General features: G+C 41.7%; 2 long non-coding RNA genes across 3 annotated transcripts; both read right to left on the bottom strand.

Moving 5' to 3' along the window:
- Positions 1-4,873: 4,873 nt before the first annotated feature.
- On the bottom strand, positions 4,874-6,360 carry LOC124677307. 2 transcript variants are annotated; one of them, XR_006994014.1, is made up of 4 exons: positions 6,171-6,360; positions 5,996-6,074; positions 5,512-5,581; positions 4,874-5,141 (listed from the first exon to the last, which is right to left on the bottom strand). It is a non-coding gene; the product is annotated as an uncharacterized LOC124677307 (long non-coding RNA). The 2 variants fall into 2 exon arrangements; XR_006994013.1 differs by having other exon boundaries at positions 5,996-6,067.
- A 2,267-nt stretch (positions 6,361-8,627) lies between these two features.
- LOC124677379 lies at positions 8,628-11,005 on the bottom strand. Its single transcript, XR_006994039.1, has 4 exons — positions 10,832-11,005; positions 9,473-9,587; positions 9,345-9,409; positions 8,628-9,142 (listed from the first exon to the last, which is right to left on the bottom strand). It is a non-coding gene; the product is annotated as an uncharacterized LOC124677379 (long non-coding RNA).
- Positions 11,006-17,554: the final 6,549 nt, after the last annotated feature.

Raw genomic sequence — 17,554 nt, 5'->3', positions numbered from 1 at the left:
CCTGCAAAAATAAATTTGTTGTTATTTTTTTCTTTTTTTGTTTTGCTTTTTTTCTTTCCCATGTTTTTCATGTAAGTTTTCATTTTATATATAAAGGAGGGTGTGGGGTGGGGGGGAGTACTTACATGTTGAGTATGTCTCTGTTGTGGCAGCCAATCTTATCACGGCCCCCATGCAGCCTTGTAAGCAGGCCCATTATGTTTACATGTTTTATATTGCTGAGCGAAGGTCTTTTACCAACCCCTTCAATGTTGGATCCACCTTTTTGTGAGAACGCATGAAAACTAGCATTGATGGGCTTAACGGCGGGGTATGGTTGTGCTGAAGTGTAATGTCCTTGACAATGCATGTACCATCACTCCTCTCTTTCAATCTCATAAAGGCCTTGCACCCAGTTCTTTTGGTCATCTTGTCACGCTGTCGGTCTTCCTCGTTGACACTTTGGCGGTGTGCACCTTCTCGTACACATCTCAAGTAACGCCTGCTCTTGTTGTGCTGTCTTTGAATGTGCTAAATTCTTGACCAATGGATGGTATCAGGTCCGGATCAAGATCTGCAGCCTGCAAATTGCCACGGTTTTGTTATCGCATTTTTTTTGTTTTTATAATACATATGTTATTTGTATGTTAACTTCGGGAAATAGGTCAAGTGAACTTCCTAAAATTTAATAAAAAATAAGAACATGGACTTCTTAAAGTCATCCGAACTTTTTTCACGGAAAAAGCTGTTGCACATGAATATCGAGAACATATCAACTATACATTTCATATAATAAACCGAGCATGTGAACTTCCTAAAAATCAGCTGAACTTTTATCATGGATATAGTGTTCACGAACTTTCCAAATCATATCAACTGTTTTTTCTAAAGATATAGCATGTGAACTTCCATGCAAATTGTCTAAATAAATGTTTTGTGTAAGAGTGAATTTTTTATCGGCAATATATAAATTGAACTTACGTGTGTGTATGTTCGCAGCTCTGCAGGGGTGGCTCTATCATCCGGTACTATGGGGCATGGCGGTGTGACTTTTGGTACATGGCGAGTGGATCTCGAGGCGGCATATGACTTGATTGAGTGCCTCGACGATCTTGGTGTATGTTGTCACTTTGACCATCCCCATAAGCTGCGTTGCTTCGTTCGAAGCATCATTGCTAGAAGACGACTTTTGCCCACTTGTCCCTGTTCACATCGTTGCTTCCAGTTGTGGTTGTTGTAGATGTACTTGTAGATTGCCGTTTTCGTGGCCGACGGAACGTTGCATTACTAGCAAATATCTCCTCGGTGCACTTTATTGGAGAACGGGGTTTTTTGGTGGACCCGACCAACACATAATATCCTCATCATCATCTGTTGATGTTGTGGTATCCCGCTTCCTTTTGCTGTTATCCATGTCATCTTGTTCTTGGATTTTCTGATTGAAATTCCTTTCAACGGTAGCAGCATTTGTCTTTCTCTTGGGATTGCGGAACACTGGCTGGATAAATGAAACCGGCTCATCACGAGCATATGGGAGTCATTGGAGGCTTTTTAGGGCCTGACCAGCTGATTATCTCGTCGTCACTGCCTGTTCCAGATTCTTTGCCCGGCAGCAGCAGAACCTGGTAAGTTTTTTAACATGTGAACTTCTTGAACATTGGGACTAGAACTTTGTACATAAAACTTTGTCTGATGTCTTCAAAAAACTAAAACAAGTAAAGTTAACCTCCAAACATTTTTAATATGAACTTCCTGCATACATGCTAACCTGAATACTTATTTTTTTTCATTTTGCTGTTTTAATTTATTTATAACTGAAGTGAACTCCATGAAACTGGTTTTAAGAACTTCCTAGTAAAGGATATATAAAAAAGAGGAAACAGAGTGATGAATTGTTTTCTTCTTTCCTACAATAGACTCTGCATGTGAACTTCAGTGGAGGTGAACTTCCAATATCAGTAAGTGAATCATGTGAACTTCCTGTTTTTTTTGTTACCTCATCCTCTGCTGGCCTCTTTCTGGAGCTTGGCTGGCTTGTGGAGCTTGGCTGGCTTGAATTTGGAGGATGCTCTGCCGATCTGCGTCGAATTGGAGCCATTACTGCCTGTAAGGAGGCTGGATCTCGCCGTTCTCCGCCGCTGGCTCCTTTCCGTCAGCTACCGCCGCCGTTCGCCTCCGTCGCGGGCTCCCTCGCGTCGGCTCCCGCCGCCGCTCGCTCGCCCGCGCCGACCAGGTAGGGTTGCTTGATTGTCTTCGCGTCCGCGTGGGCTTCCTCGCGTCGGCTCCCGCCGCCGCTTGCTACCTCGCGCCGACTAGGTACGTGTCCGTCGCGGGCTCCCTCGCGTCGGCTCCCGCCGCCGCTCGCTCGCCCGCGCCGACGATGTAGGAGGTCGAGGTGCGGAGCTGGATGATCTCCGCTCGAGGCGGGGCGGGGGCGCGGTGTTTTTATGAGACGGAGGTGGGGAGTTCGGTTCCTACACGAATCGTTATCGGTGGGGGAGTTGGGGAGTTCGGTTCGGACGGGGAGAGGTGGCCGAGCGGGATTAGGGGGGGGTTCTAGAATAGGTATTCTAGAACCACTCTTAAGGGGGTTTGAGAATAGTTGGGCTCTATATATATATATATATATATATATATATATATATATATATATATATATATATATATATATATATATATATATATAGGTCTGCTATTCTCGAACCGGTTCGAGAATAACTATTCTCGAACCCTTTACGAACTTCCTGTTTCTTTACATGTGAACTTCTCGACGGAACACTGGATTTGCCTGATTTGACGGATAGTGTTTTGAGGATGATTTTCGAACCGTATATCGGATTGATGCATATGATATAGCGTTGGAAAAGTATGGAAATTGCGCAACTTTTTCATTCAGATAGTTTTTCGAAATTCGTGACAGTTTAAACTCGATTTCAAATATACTCAGATCAGTTTTCGAGAACTTCTCCATTTTCGTATCTTGTGTTTGAGGTGCCATTTTCAAACCGCTCGCCGGATTGTTGCATGCAATATACCATTTGAAAGGTATAAAAATTGTGAAACATTTCCTTTCAGATTGTTTTCCCAAATAATCTATGGTTTAAGAGCAGAATTGAATATACTCAAATCTGTGTTCGCGGATTTCTCATTTTTTTACCGTTTTTTGGGCGCTATAATCAAACCGCTTGTCGGATTAACACATATGATATACCGTTGGAAACTGTGAAAAATGCGCAACTTTTTTGTGCTGAACGTTTTTTCAACCACTTAACTGTTTGAAAGTAATTTAAAATATACTATAAACGGAGATAGTCGCCGACACACCGACGGTTCGAAATTGATGCGGTTGTAGTGCTCGGGTAGGGAGGGGCGGTATCTTAGAGTGAAATTAGGCTTATATTTGTGTCAATTACTTAATGTGGGGTCGTTTTGGGGCAATGGAACCTTGTAGGGATGACTTTGATACATATGATTTCCGCTCGTGGAAAAACAGAGTACTCAAACACCTTCTAACATGCAAGTGAACTTCCTTTTACGGTGCTTGTGAACTTCCGATCATGATATATATTATTTTTGTTAAGTATCCACCCATCAAAATACATAATAGCCAAACTTCCTCCAACATGCGTGTGAACTTCCAGTTACGTATTAGTGAACTTCGATCGCGATACATATGCTCTCCGCTACGTCCCGTATTTTCGTCATAGCTTTCGAAGTGTTTGTATAAATTATGCAAATGATATGCAGTTGGAAAGTTGTGAAAATTCTGCATATTTTAGGTATATATAATGTTTGAAATTCTTAAAAATTTAAGGGTAGATTTAGAGACATAAAAGTGTGTTTTTTAAAACTTCTCCTCGTTTTTGGCTCTATTTTTCATAGTGAACTTCAATATTATATATAGTGAACTAGTAATGTTCGTGGATTGAACTTTTGTGTATTTCGTGGTTTAATGTTAACTAAATGAACTCCGCAACAAGAAAAGACTGAACTTCCCAAAACGTAACTTCAAGGCATGTTCGGAGTGAACTCTGTGACAAAAATGCAATTGTTATATGCTCGAGGCGAACTTGTGTGGCATTTGCATTAAACTAAATAGTTTTTTTTAATATGTAAAATTCTGATTTTTTACTCTAAAGTTTTTCACGCTATTCTACAGAGTGGACCTCGTTGGTTTCACAAAGTGAGCTTCTAAAGATAAAAAAAATTTGGACACCCAGTTTGATGTTCCATAGTTGCATACATCGAAGCTAATCTAGTTTTGTATTGTGAACCGCTATCATTTCTAAGTAGTCATCTTCCAAATCACAATAAGTGAACTTTCATAACCAGAGAACCGAATTTCCACTTGAAAGTGTATATTGCCCGGAATACATAAGTTTACCGCCGAGGCTGAATTAGTTTTTGTAATAGCAAAACTTGTGTTTAAATTTGGACGGTAATCTTCCTGAGTGATGAACTGAACTTCCTTTTGACAAAAAATGAATTTCATTCCGACCTTACCGAATGAAGAAGGAATGAACTTACCACTTCCCACTTGTAAGAAAATGTATTTTTGAATAACCAATGAAGTAAACTTCACGGCTAAAATAACTGTACCTATGCACAGATAAAAGTGAACATCTGACACGAAATGAACTCTCCAAAAATAAATGGTGAACATATGCTTTAAGCGAAGTAAACTTTTTTTCTCATATCAACCGCATCAACTCTACACCATATAAATGAACTTCTGTTTTTTGATACATGGAGAAACTTTTATGTACTTGCTAGTGTAACACATCTAGCGTCCTGTAATGAATCTGAAGTCTAGATATTCTCTACATAAAAATGAAGTTCATATATATGAGAGAGAGGGTCGATGCAGAGATGTCGTCGCATGCGGAAGAGCCCATCCCGGTTCACATCAGCGCTGCCGTGCACACCGCCAAGCTTCATTTATTGAGGCGAGCTGACAAGGTAGGTGTGGCATTGGGAGGCTATCTTGCGTCGACAGCATCAAGGAAGCCCTTTTAGATACAGTTTAAGGCAGTAGATGACCTGGAGCGTACTTGGATTCTCTGCACTTGTTCCAAACCTCAAGCAGACAAATCAGTACTTACAGATGTAATCTTACCATCTCTGTCCATTTTTTATACATCACATGTAGCATCACAAACAACCTGCACAAACATTGGATAAGTGAGCTTCACGTATTGGATAAATGAACACCCACACACATAGTTAGCCAGAAAAAAAGGCCCATAGTGGCAGCTGGCCGAAATGGATTTTGAATTGCAGCACGGCCAATACACAGCATCTTGAGAAAATTTCAATGTATAGTTCAACACATACATCCAGGACAGAACCATTATTTTCATAAAAGTAACTACTGCAACTTTTAAGAGTGAACTACTGGAGCTGGCCATGTATGCATTATCCATACATATGCATTTTCTCTACTAGTACATCCATATCGACATGCAAAAAAGGGCAGGGAAACTAATAGTCATGCCAACAGGTCCGCGATCAACCAACAGCTATAATGCTTACCAGTTCGAATCAGCAACATTTCAGCAAGAGAACTTGTCGGATGTACTGCTTCGCACCCCATCAAATGACTCTGCATTACCAATATCGAATAAGTGTACTGCGTATAATAGAGAATGTAAACTTCCTAATTTTGTACTCATACATATCTTGAGGAGAAGTTATTATCTTCATGTAAAAATTGGGTGGCGCTAAGAGCTGTGGGGGAATTTTGCATGGTAAACGGACCGAGGTAGCTTGATAAGTGGACTCCTTTTTATTTTATATACTGAACAGACGTGTTGCATTTTATATAGCAAACTCCCAATTATTCTCACAAGTCAATCTCGCAACAAAATCAGCATACCAAATGTTTTAAATTGAATTGATAAATTAAATCTCTAAACTTTTATTTTTAAAAAACAAGGTGAACTGATTGTGCGGACGAAGTAAACTTTGCCGGCTTGACCCACAAAAACAACACGAGTATGGCTATTATCAAAACGACCTTCCGAACTGGTCGAACAACATATCCGAACTTCGGCAGCCTCGCTACAGCCGGCTCGACATGCCTATGAACCTGCATCCTTTTGTTTATACAGTAAAACCTTTTGCATATTACACAGCAATGAGCTCATAAATCCACTACATTTAGTTCAGGAGCAAAAGTGCAGACGTATCACCTTTTTTATGCTAACCTGTGGTGTTAAAGATGGATTTGCTGCATCCATAGGCAAGGTGCTGCAGCTTTGGTCCCCATTTTGTACAGTGCCATGGAACAATCCTGTTGATGTTTCGGGCTCACCGAAACCAGAACATCAAGAAGCAAGTCGGGTCCTGAATTAACACACATTTTAATCCATGAAGAAAACCAAACAGTATTACTCTATCGGAAACCAAACAACATTACTAGTGAAAGAAATGCTTACTTCCAAGACAAATTAAAGTAAACTTCATTACCAACTGAACTTTCCAGACATTACAAGTGGACTTCGGGTTAGGCATTTCTGGTGGCCTTTTAAGATAGCGAATTTGTGTTTTTCATTTTTCTAATGTTGTGAACTGTTTTTCAACTGAAGAGTGAACTTCTGTTGGCAGTGAACAAGATTTCCGAGACCAAATAATATCACCATGTAGTTGAAATAGAAGAGCATTCCTTGTGGATATTCCACCAAACATGTGTGGTGCAACTTGATGTAAGTACAAATGTCTCTAGCCTATCCAATAATAATCTAACTGAATATACAAAAGCATGAAAGAGATCATGAGAATACAAGAACATCATACCACTCAAAATGTACCTAGCTTGCAGGAGCAGAATAGCGAGGAAAACATGAACAACTAAATTATTAGCATAGCTTGCAGGTAAAATATAGCTTGAATACAAACTGAACTTCTGATAGAGTTTTTCTGGAAAAAAGAAGTGAACGTCTACTGGACAGAGTTCAAACTTCCATACAAAAAAAGATTAGACTTCCCACGGAACTAGGCATCAAACTAGTGAACTTTCCTGGCCAAAATATTTTCTGTTCATAAATAAGTGAACTTCAGAAGAAACACTAAGCTGAACTTCACCTACTCTTAAATCACAAACAGGTTGCATCCGAAAGGACAAGACTTTGAATCTAAATTAATAAATATTCAAAAGAGTGTTATGGTCATGACCTTGAACTGAATTTCAGAACAAACATTGGACGAGAACTTCGAAGAATACAAAACTAAACCTCTGGAAAGCACATGGTCATGACCTTGAACTGGATTTCAGAAGAAACACTAAATAGAACTTCGTCAGAATACAAAACTGAACCTCTGGAAAGCAGTACTCTTGTTTCTACATAGCAAACTCAGCAACTTACGAAGTAAAGGTTTTACTAGCTATAAGCAGACTAGAGTTCTAGCTTTTAATACAGAGAACCACGAAAGTATGAAGAGTGAACTACCATTTTCCTTGTTTTCACATGATCCAGAACTGCCATTTTGTCGAACCTAATATGAACTTCAAAAGAGTCAAGAACTCGAACCTTAGAAAGGCACTAATATGAACTTCAAAAGATGTGTGACATACAGGGCCATGGCATGGTAGGTTGACAAAGGCATCGGCACCCAGGAGACGCCTTTCCGTTGCTTCCTCTTTGTCACTCAAACCATTGCCTCAAGGAAATGCTCCGACTCGAGCTCCTCTAGACACGCCGGCTTTTAAAAATTCCGAACTTTTAAAATATCTCCATGCTTATTAATAAATGATGTGAACTTGCAGGCAAAAATAATTGACAGAGTGAATTGCGTGACAAAGAGAAGGTGAACCTTTTGGTGAACTCGAGATGAACTTCGTGTATTTTTAAAGCTGAATGGTTTCTTCAATCACCCCTGCCTATGTATAAAAAAGACAAATAGCGCCAGAAGAATGGTTGCAGCTGCTTGCCTATTACATATTTCTTATCTAATGTCAGATCAGAAACATACATACACAAGTGAATCAAATCTCCCAAAAAATATATAAAGTGAACTTGCCATGTAAACAATCCGAACTTCTTTTGTCTGCCCGAACGAATGAACTACCTAGAATAAAAAGTGTGCTCCCAGTGCCAAACGCAGTAATCTGCCTAAATAAACTATGCATACTACAGTTCACATGCGAGGCATCAGCGTTGCAGTTCACATTAGAATGGCAATTCACATTTGTTGCAGTAGTAGCGCAATTCACATGATGGGGAGAGCTCACCGAAGGAAGAGTACCAGGCGGTGTTCGTGTCGAGGGAACCAGGTGTTCTTCGACTGAAACGCGACAATTAGAGTACAGAGTTGTAGCTCGATCAAAACATGGGACTGCAGGTGACCAAGAGGGAGGGAGCGAGCGCCTACCGGAGGTGGGTGGCGAGCCGGGCGGTGCGGTGGTGGGCGGCGGGCTAGGGCGGCATGGTGGTGAACTCCCGCGTGGTCTGTGAACTGTAGAATAATAAACTGTGTACTGAAGTTGTCCGAGTATGTGATCTCTACAATTTGTATATATACAAATCGTAATATTTCAAGTGCACACGAACTGAACTTCACGACAAAAGAAAACTGAACTGCATGTGTGGCCTGATTGAACTGTTTTTTCGATCCAAACTGAATTTCCTTTAAGGAATGAACTCCCCGTGAATACCAAAGAAACTCCCAAAATGATGAACTTTTTCGACAGAAAAAGGTAAACTTACAAAATGAAGTGAACTTTTATTTAGTTTATATATAAAGAACTGCCTATTTTCTCCTATGTGCACTTCTAGACAAACATTTTCTATTAGTTTCTCTATTAAATAGCAGACAATCAACATCAATGATCTCTCAACAAAGCATCAACCACAAATTAGTAGGAGCACTGAGACATTTGCAGTGTTAATAATAATAACAGCAAGAAGCTACAACAGTGGCTCTCTTACCTGCCGCTGGACAGGGTGTGTCTGGTACCCACCTGCAACAAGTGCTTGCTCTGCTGGACCCAGAGAAGGTCCACAGAGTCGAGCAGTGCCCTGCCTAGCCAACGACGGGACTAGCGGTGCCGGCGTGCACATGACAAACACAGACAACATCATCGAAAGCACCACACAGCCCATCTGCGAACTCCGTATGCACGTATCTCCGAACTTCTGCCGCCGGCAGCGTCATTGGCAAACTCCTGCATGTTTATATGTGAACTTTCAACATGTTTAAAAATCATATATTCACCAAACGAAATGAACTCCCGAAAATATGAACTACGTTATGAATGGAAAAAATCAAATGATAAGCTGAGACACTGTTTGATAGGAAGTTAACCATGCATCTACACTGCGTATCTCAAATCAAGAGCACATTGGATTCAAACGAAAGAGACGGACCTCTGGACCACCAACAACATTCAGTTTGCCCAACCTTGCTTCCACATGCAGTGACGCGTTCTACCCTGTAAATAGCCAGGTTATAAATTGCACATCTCTCAATAACTAACTTCAAGGGCAGAACTTACTCATCTCTGTTGGAGTCAAAGCGAAGATCAGCTGACAAATGGTACAGTGAACCGTCAGCGGACTCTAGTATGCAGCGTGAATCACCAACTGATGCCACAGTTACAACCTACTCGTCTATGATCACAAATGTCACAGTTGTACAAAGAAATCGTCTAAAATTTGCTCAAATACAAAGCTGAACAATCTTTGAAAAATCACACAAGGCAACAGTTAAGAAATATACATCACTAGCAGCAGTTTTTATATCTGAACTTCCCGCACTAACTCTCTGAACGAACTGCACACGCTTTCTAAACTACAGATAATATGTGGCTAGGAAGCTACACACGCCACCGTCAAATTTATATATAGTACTTATTCAGAGGCCGCTCGACTTCATGCGCGCAATAGGTTGCTTTGCTGGATGGGAAAAGATAAACTTGCCCAGACTAAGATGGTGCCGTTTCTGGTCAACACGGGGCTAAGGCTGCCAGCATCTAGTGTTTCCATGACGCGCGGTGGAGCAATCAACAAGGCAGGGGAATGCAGAAGTAGGGATTGTGAACCAAGTGAGCTTCCGAAAGAAGTTGAGGTGAACTTCCAAACTATTTTTCCCATAAAAATGGAGCTCACATATGTACAAATAGATCTTCCCTGAAATCAAAGTTTAAGAATTCTCCGAAATACACAAGTGTACTGCCCAAATCCTTCTAATAAAGTGAACTCACCTGTAAAAGGAAATGAAACCTCAGTTACAAACAAAGTTTAGTAAAGTGCCCATGATCATGGCACTGCTTGGGAAATTTAAATTTCAGCTCTAGTAAATTAAAAAGAAACTTCATGTGTTTGTGGCATTGAACTTCCCATCAAACGTTGAACAAAAGTTGTACCGCGGTATTCCTAAAAAAAAGGTAACTTCACATACAGAGTGAGCTTCCAGAAAAAGTTTCGATGAACTTCACGATAAAATTTGATTTCACATACTTACAAACGAGCTCCCCAATAATAAACAACGAACTTGCCGTTTTAAAAAAGCTAACTTATTTGTTGCATTTTTATCATTTGAACTAAAAAAGTATGTCTGAACTTTATTGCTCAACGAGCATTACAACAACACAGTGTGTTACCAAAATGCAAGTGGAGAAACAGACTGAACATAGTTATATTTATTTTCCAAATTTCACAATGGACATGTAAGAGCTCATAAACAGGAAATGACAGTAATTCTACGACTACCTTCTGTAATGGGAAAAACTTATACAAAAGAAACTAAAAGAATGGCAAAAGTTGGTCAAAAACTTATGTAACATGCAAGTTTTCAATGATAGCAAGCTACTGTATTTTCCTACTGAACTCCTTTCCCTTATAGTGAACTTTACCTGAAAATATATGTGAACTTGGCCTGCTCGATGGAGGTCTGAAAATATATGGTCTCCATTCCGACAGGAATTTTCTTACAATCTAATGTCTGCATTCTAAAAGGGATGCCATCCTCCAATATGATTTGGCAAAGTCTAACAAAAACATTAATATATTCACATAAGGATGGCAGATTATCAATCCATGGCAGGTATACTTCCTACTACAATACGGTAAACTAACCAATCCTTAGTTCAGAAACATACATACAAAGTTGAATCAAATGAACTCCCGGAAAATATATAAAGTGAACTTGCCATGTAAACAATCCAAACTTCTTTTTTTTTTTTTTGCATGAGCGAGTGAACTACCTAGAATAAAAAAGTGTGCTCCCAGTGCCAAACGAGTAATCTGCCTAAATTAAACTATGGTTACTGCAGTTCAAAGCGAGCTTTATCTTTCCTAACAAATCAAAGCGAGCTTTGTTTATTCGATGCACTCGAACAGCTATGTTTTGTAAAATGAACTTTCATTTTGTTTTTCATACAGCAGTTCAGCATAATCGATATGATAAAAAAATAGCAGTTAAATATTAAAATCTCTGCACTACCTAACAAGAAAAATTAGATTCAATTGTTTTATACTTTTTAGTAAGCAACTAGACAATCCTACAAATCTGGCATAGTAAACTATTTAGTAATCAAACTTCAATTGTTTTATACTTCAGATTCAAAAGATCTCTAAGGAGTGGACTAGTTTTTTAGTAAAAGAACAGCCGTAGCTTAACAAGTGAACTTTTTATTTCATTTTTTTACAATCAGAATCTTTTTTTGCAAATCAAATTGTTACGACAAAAAACCATTTACACAAAAATAGTGAACATCCTTTCTTATACAGAATTAAAATTTCACAAACACAAAGGTGCATTTCCACATGAGAATGATGTGAAACTCCGAGTTGGACTAATTGAACTTCTCCACATTTATAAAAGTGAACTTGCAAATTTTTAATGTGTGATTTTTAGCTGAAACCGCCAATTGGACAAAACAAATTCCCTGGAAATAAAAAATGAACTTGCCCATAAGAATAATATGTACCACTTTTTCCTACCATTCCAAAGCACCAGTATCTATTTTTCTTTGTATTACTGGACACATATACAAGAAGAACCGACACCTCTTTATCCATGCAATGCAAGGGAAAAATCATACACTAGATCCCTCCAAGATCATGATAACTTGGTCATATACCTGAGAGATTTGAGGAGAGAAAGAGTTGATGTGCTGGGGCGATGCGCCATCGTCCGGGATGGAGGTCGAGCTGCAGAGCGCCGCCGACCGTCTATGACGCAGGTGGAGGTGTTGGGCGCGCCGAGGTGGGAGGAGGTGGGTCGCCGCCGGAGTTGGAAGAGGTGGGTCGCCGCCGGGGTTGGAGGAGGTGGGGCGCCGCCTTAGATGAAGGAGGTGGGGCGCCGCCTGGGTGGGAGGAGGTGGGCGCCGCCGGGATTGGAGGGGGTGGGCGCCGCCGGATTGGAGGAGGTGGGGCGCCGCCGGATTGGAGGAGGTGGGGCGCCGCCGGATTGGAGGAGGTGGGGCGCCGCCGGATTGGAGGAGGTGGGGCGCCTTCAGGGAGGGAGAAGGTGGGCGCCGTCGGGTGGGAGGAGGTGGGCGCCGCCTGGGCGGGAGGAGGTGGGCGCCGCCTGGGCGGGAGGATGTGGGGCGCCGCCGGGATTGGAGGAGGTGGGGAGCCGACGGGGAGGGAGGAGGTGGGGCGGTTGGTCGTTTTCCTCAGGGGATTTCGCCGAACTCCGTCACCGGCTCCCTCGCGACGGCTACCGCCGCCGCTCGCTCGCCGGCGCCGACGAGGTAGGAGGCGGGATCGGATTAGGGAATGGGCACGACGAGTGGGGGTGGGGGGGCGTTTTTTTCCTTCCAGATTGGGGGAGGTTAGTACGGGCGGTTCAGTTGCGTGGCGGTGGGTTTCGGTTCGGGGCTAGTAGTTTTGTTGAATCGGGAGTAGAAGGTGGTTTGAGGGGGTTCGAGAATAGCTATTCTAGAACCACTCTTAAGGGGGGTTCGAGAATAGTTTTGTTCAGTATATAAAATAAAAAGGAGTCCACTTATCAAGCTACCTCGGTCCGTTTACCATGCAAAATTCCCCCACAGCTCTTAGCGCCACCCAATTTTTACATGAAGATAATAACTTCTCCTCAAGATATGTATGAGTACAAAATTAGGAAGTTTACATTCTCTATTATACGCAGTACACTTATTCGATATTGGTAATGCAGAGTCATTTGTTGGGGTGCGAAGCAGTACATCCGACAAGTTCTCTTGCTGAAATGTTGCTGATTCGAACTGGTAAGCATTATAGCTGTTGGTTGATCGCGGACCTGTTGGCATGACTATTAGTTTCCCTACCCTTTTTTGCATGTCGATATGGATGTACTAGTAGAGAAAATGCATATGTATGGATAATGCATACATGGCCAGCTCCGATAGTTCACTCTTAAAAGTTGCGATAGTTACTTTTATGAAAATAATGGTTCTGTCCTGGATGTATGTGTTGAACTATACATTGAAATTTTCTCAAGATGCTTGTGTATTGGCCGTGCTGCAATTCAAAATCCATTTCGGCCAGCTGCCACTATGGGCCTTTTTTTCTGGCTAACTATGTGTGTGGGTGTTCATTTATCCAATACGTGAAGCTCACTTATCCAATGTTTGTGCAGGTTGTTTGTGATGCTACATGTGATGTATAAAAAATGGATAGAGATGGTAAGATTACATCCGTAAGTACTGATTTGTACCGCTTGAGGTTTGGAACAAGTGCGAGAGAATCCAAGTACGCTCCGAGTCATCTACTGCCTTAAACTGTATCTAAAAGGGCTTCCTTGATGCTGTCGACGCAAGATAGCCTCCCAATGCCACACCTACCTTGTCAGCTCGCCTCAATAAATGAAGCTTGGCGGTGTGCACGGCAGCGCTGATGTGAACCGGGATGGGCTCTTCCGCATGCGACGACATCTCTGCATCGACCCTCTCTCTCATATATATGAACTTCATTTTTATGTAGAGAATATCTAGACTTCAGTTCATTACAGGACGCAGTGTGTTACACTAGCAGTACATAAAAGTTTCTCCATGTATCAAAAAACAGAAGTTCATTTATATGGTGTAGAGTTGATGCGGTTGATATGAGAAAAAAAGTTTACTTCGCTTAAAGTATATGTTCACCATTTATTTTTGGAGAGTTCATTTCGTGTCAGATGTTCACTTTTATCTGTGCATAGGTACAGTTATTTTAGCCGTGAAGTTTACTTCATTGGTTATTCAAAAATACATTTTCTTACAGTGGGAAGTGGTAAGTTCATTCCTTCTTCATTCGGTAAGGTCGGAATGAAATTCATTTTTTGTCAAAAGGAAGTTCAGTTCATCACTCAGGAAGATTACCGTCCAAATTTAAACACAAGTTTTGCTATTACAAAAACTAATTCAGCCTCGGCGGTAAACTTATGTACTCCAGGCAATATACACTTTCAAGTGGAAATTCGGTTCTCTCGGTTATGAAAGTTCACTTATTGTGATTTGGAAGATGACTACTTAGAAATGATAGCGGTTCACAATACAAAACTAGATTAGCTTCGATGTATGCAACTATGGAACATCAAACTGGGTGTCCAAATTTTTTTATCTTTAGAAGCTCACTTTGTGAAACCAACGAGGTCCACTCGTAGAATAGCGTGAAAAACTTTAGAGTAAAAAATCAGAATTTTACATATTAAAAAAAACTATTTAGTTTAATGCAAATGCCACACAAGTTCGCCTCGAGCATATAACAATTGCATTTTTGTCACGTAGTTCACTCCGAACATGCCTTGAAGTTACGTTTTGGGAAGTTCAGTCTTTTCTTGTTGCGGAGTTCATTTAGTTAACATTAAACCACGAAATACACAAAAGTTCAATCCACGAACATTACTAGTTCACTATATATAATATTGAAGTTCACTATGAAAAATAGAGCCAAAAACAGGGAGAAGTTTTAAAAAACACACTTTTATGTCTCTAAATCTACCCTTAAATTTTTAAGAATTTCAAACATTATATATACCTAAAATATGCAGAATTTTCACAACTTTCCAACTGCATATCATTTGCATAATTTATACAAACACTTCGAAAGCTATGACGAAAATACGGGACGTAGCGGAGAGCATATGTATCGCGATCAGAAGTTCACTAATACGTAACTGGAAGTTCACACGCATGTTGGAGGAAGTTTGGCTATTATGTATTTTGATGGGTGGATACTTAACAAAAATAATATATATCATGATCGGAAGTTCACAAGCACCGTAAAAGGAAGTTCACTTGCATGTTAGAAGGTGTTTGAGTACTCTGTTTTTCCACGAGCGGAAATCATATGTATCAAAGTCATCCCTACAAGGTTCCATTGCCCCAAAACGACCCCACATTAAGTAATTGACACAAATATAAGCCTAATTTCACTCTAAGATACCGCCCCTCCCTACCCGAGCACTACAGCCGCATCAATTTCGAACCGTCGGTGTGTCGGCGACTATCTCCGTTTATAGTATATTTTAAATTACTTTCAAACAGTTAAGTGGTTGAAAAACGTTCAGCACAAAAAAGTTGCGCATTTTTCACAGCTTTCCAACGGTATATCATATGTGTTAATCCGACAAGCGGTTTGATTATAGCGCCCAAAAAACGGTAAAAAAATGAGAAATCCGCGAACACAGATTTGAGTATATTCAATTCTGCTCTTAAACCATAGATTATTTGGGAAAACAATCTGAAAGGAAAAGTTTCACAATTTTTATACCTTTCAAATGGTATATTGCATGCAACAATCCGGCGAGCGGTTTGAAAATGGCACCTCAAACACAGTACGAAAATGGAGAAGTTCTCGAAAACTGATCTGAGTATATTTGAAATCGAGTTTAAACTGTCACGAATTTCGAAAAACTATCTGAATGAAAAAGTTGCGCAATTTCCATACTTTTCCAACGCTATATCATATGCATCAATCCGATATACGGTTCGAAAATCATCCTCAAAACACTATCCGTCAAATCAGGCAAATCCAGTGTTCCGTCGAGAAGTTCACATGTAAAGAAACAGGAAGTTCAGAAAGGGTTCGAGAATAGTTATTCTCGAACCGGTTCGAGAATAGCATATCTATATATATATATATATATATATAGGGTAACACTATTTTGAAACCGATTATTCTGAGCACCAACCGACCCTATAAGACGCGCGTAAGAGTAAAACAGCTGGAAAAAACACCCCACCGAACTGCCTCCCAGTCAACGGCCGCACGAGGCACGACTCGTGTCCACCACCACGAACCTCCAGATCGGTGGTGCCTCCGGCCATCCCTCCCCGCCGCACCCCCCCGAGCCCCGCGTCGCCGCGCCGAGGCAGCCTGACCAATCCCGTCCGTCGAGCTCCGCCGAGCCGGGATGCTCTTCGCGCCGCCCCCGGTTTCTCACCGTGCCGCCGTTCCCTGGCCTGCCGTCCAGTTCCCCGTCGGCCTCCTTCCCCGCCGCCGATAACAACTTCGTCCGCCTCTAACCCAGTTCGCCGCCTCCCCTACACCGCCAAGGGCGCCACCTCGCCAGATCGCCGTCCCCACCCTTCGCGCCACCCACCACCGTCCGGTGTCTCCGCGGCCGCACAGCCGCCGTGGCTCCTCAACGCAGCCGGGCGCTCATCCGGCCGCGCCACGGCTGTCGGGTGCCCCGCGACTCGGCCGCCGCCGTGCCTCCTCAAGCTCCCGGTCGGATCCCTGTTCCCCGCCACCACCACCACCGAGAGAGGACGGAGGCAAGCAAACCGTGTTCTTCTAAGTGGCTCTCTGCGACTACCGGGTTCGAGTTCTCATTGTATGAACAGAAGCAGTGCAATTGTGTTAGCACAGGCAGTGCAATTGTTGGTTAAGAGAAGTAGGAAATTTTTTTGATTCCGGCAGCAATTGTTGGCTAGGAGAAGTACGAAAAGATTTGTTTTATTCCTGCAACCATGTATAGCTGCCTTCTTTGATTAAATTCGTTTGTGCGTAGTAATGTACTAATGTGCTGACCGCGTTCGATCGTGCGCTTGCAAATAGCTAATTAATTTGTCCCAGCATTGACACAACTAGTAGTAAGTACGAGTCATCGAGTGTCGACGGTACAAGCATTCAGACTAGGAATTACAATTGGCACATATACCATTGTCTTGTTTTTCTCTTAGACATGAACTTTTGTTAGTCATGGACATGTATGTGGGGACCCCGGACTAGCTGTCCGAAATTCCCTGTTATGTATACAGTTCACGATCCCATGATCAGTGTGTCGTGAACACATAACCGAACTGATATCAAATTACACCATCCATTACAAAGCGGAATAAGAAAATTACAACATGGTCACTCGACCAATACTTACATAATAGCCTCGAAGGGCCTAACTAAACATCGGAGTAGCATCATCACTTCAGCAGCAGCAGTACCCAAGTCATCTCGCCATAACCCTACGAGCAGCCGAGCGGGAAGACGTTCCTAGCTCGCATAGACGTCGCCAACTCCTTCTTCATCTGTCGAACTCCTTCAAGTCCGGCCAAGTAAATAGCCGGGGACAAAGCCGTGAGTACATTTGAATTGTACTCGCAAACCATCAAGAAGGTGATAACAATTCTAACTAAAGAAGACAAGAGAGGAAGAGTAGTTTCTCTTGT

This window comes from Lolium rigidum, chromosome 7, assembly GCF_022539505.1.
Source record: "Lolium rigidum isolate FL_2022 chromosome 7, APGP_CSIRO_Lrig_0.1, whole genome shotgun sequence".
In the NCBI taxonomy this organism is placed as follows: Eukaryota; Viridiplantae; Streptophyta; class Magnoliopsida; order Poales; family Poaceae; genus Lolium; species Lolium rigidum.
Note: the sequence above shows the minus strand (reverse complement) of the source record. Positions and strands in the feature narration are given on the sequence as shown.